Raw genomic sequence first — 2,044 nt, forward strand, 5'->3', positions numbered from 1 at the left:
AGGCAACATCTGTGGGAGTGATTGGGGGCAGGTGGGATTCAGGAGGGTTTGTTGGGATCAGGGGGGTTTACAGGGTCCATGGAGGGCTTGAGGGGATGTAGGCACTTTTTCCCTCACCCCCTAGGAACCCTGACCTCCCCATCCCCAGATGAACAACCATGTCCCTGGTGAACCTACCCTGACCATTCCTCCCACCAGGACTTACTTCCTGGGCTCCCAGCATTGGCGAATGCTGATAAAACTGGCACCAGGTGTAGCTTGTGGGATGAATGGTTTGCTAGGTTTTGGGTGGGGAGGGAGAGGAAACCAGCTGGTCCATGGAAGGGGTTGTCTGTCTGGGTGTGGGGAAGAGGGCTAAAAGTAGCCCAATGTGTCAGGAGGGTGGGTAGGAAAAGTACAGCCCTGGGACTGGGCCCAGCTGTGGGCTGCACTGGGAACTGTACAGAAGTTCAGGACAGTTAGTTTGGTCTAAAAAGGGCCTACCCCATCTAAGTTAGTCAGCCTCAGAAGTAGGGTTACCTTAGATTGGCTAGGTCATTTTGAGACTGATCTAACCATTCTGGAACTTCTGTGCAGTTCACACTTAATTTGACCTAATTAGGGATCTAAATGTAAGATCCTTACCTCTGTGCACAAAGTTAGATTTGGTAGCCATTTTTAACACATTTTAACCTCCCTGAATGTTTGTATGTGCCCACATAGCACAGCAAGCAGAAGAGTTAGCCAGTTGTCTGCAAAGGCAACTTGTCATGTATTTAACTTTTTTCTCTTTCTATGCAGCTTTATTATTAACAAGTGTGTCAGTCCTCCCTACCCCCACCCCATCATTACTTTGAATAGAGTAAAAAGTAATGAAAATTTAGAGTTGGTTGAAGTAATTTATTTAACCTTTCCAAGACATTAACTTACAAACTTAGTGTATATACGATCTTTTACATGCCATCTAAAACTTCCTGTTGTAAACAATGGGGTCACATTTCCCATCTGAATTGGAATCAAGGTATGTACATATCAAATACTTTTCATAACTTTGTCTAGAAATCTATGTGAGCACAAAAATGTGCGTAGAGAAGTAATTAACAATACACTTGTCACACTGATGAATATTCAGACTTCTAAAAATACAGCACTGGCTTCCTTGAAGTGATCTCTTATCAACTTTGTGGCTTCCCCCCCAACTTAGTTACATCCTTTAAATAAGTCTGCAACCAACAGATATCAAGTGTTTTACTTACCCTGGTTTTTAACTTTGTGCCAGCTCTTTTGAAGCCTGTCCTAGATTGTTTGGCAGTATTCTTTAACATACTGTTTAAAATGCCTATTTTAATTAATGTCACAGTTTTATAGTTTCATAGTTTCTAGGCTTTCTAATATGCAGATTCACTGTTGCCCTTTCTTGGATAGAATGGGAGACCTACTCACAATGGGAGACCCGGTCACAACATAACACACCCAATTTTAAGCATGTAGAAATTCATGGAGATTAAAAGAATTACTGAAATATCTAAAATTAGGCACAGACTTAAATACCTTATTGAATCAGAGCATTAGATTATATTTCTTGTAGTCACTCAGAGATGTCTGATATGAAATGTCTTAAGGTACCAATTTGTAATGTAAGGGGAAACTGCAGACAGAAAAACATCATGTAGTTATAAACTTATTGTCAGTAGTGAACTACAGTTAAAGGGATATTATGCAGTTTCATGAACATTTTAAAATGTTTAGAGTTAAATTTTGAAAATGCATATGCTTTTTTTCTAATTTCTATTTTTTCTTTTTTTGTGGAAGGATAATGCAAATAAAGAGAGAAATTGATTGGAATAGTAAGTTTACAGTGATGACATTGTTTATATTGAAAGTTCTGTTGAGTGCACAGCATAGATCAGTATTTCCCCCCTATAATCTTGTACAGTTATATTGAACTTAGGTGTTGCTCGTTCAGATAATAAGTACAATATTTTTATTCTGAAATATCAATATTCTAAGGTTGACAATAACCCATAGTTTCTAGAGTCGGAAGGGACCTGAGTAGATCATCTAG

General features: G+C 39.1%; 1 protein-coding gene across 2 annotated transcripts in view; it reads left to right on the plus strand.

The window, feature by feature from the left end:
• The window catches only part of PLA2G4A (phospholipase A2 group IVA), a 140,168-nt gene that overhangs the window by 31,658 nt on the left and 106,466 nt on the right, over positions 1–2,044 (plus strand). The gene's annotated exons all lie outside the window — the stretch shown is intronic.

Source organism: Gavialis gangeticus, unplaced genomic scaffold (assembly GCF_001723915.1).
Source record: "Gavialis gangeticus isolate Ggan-Ray unplaced genomic scaffold, GavGan_comp1, whole genome shotgun sequence".
In the NCBI taxonomy this organism is placed as follows: Eukaryota; Metazoa; Chordata; order Crocodylia; family Gavialidae; genus Gavialis; species Gavialis gangeticus.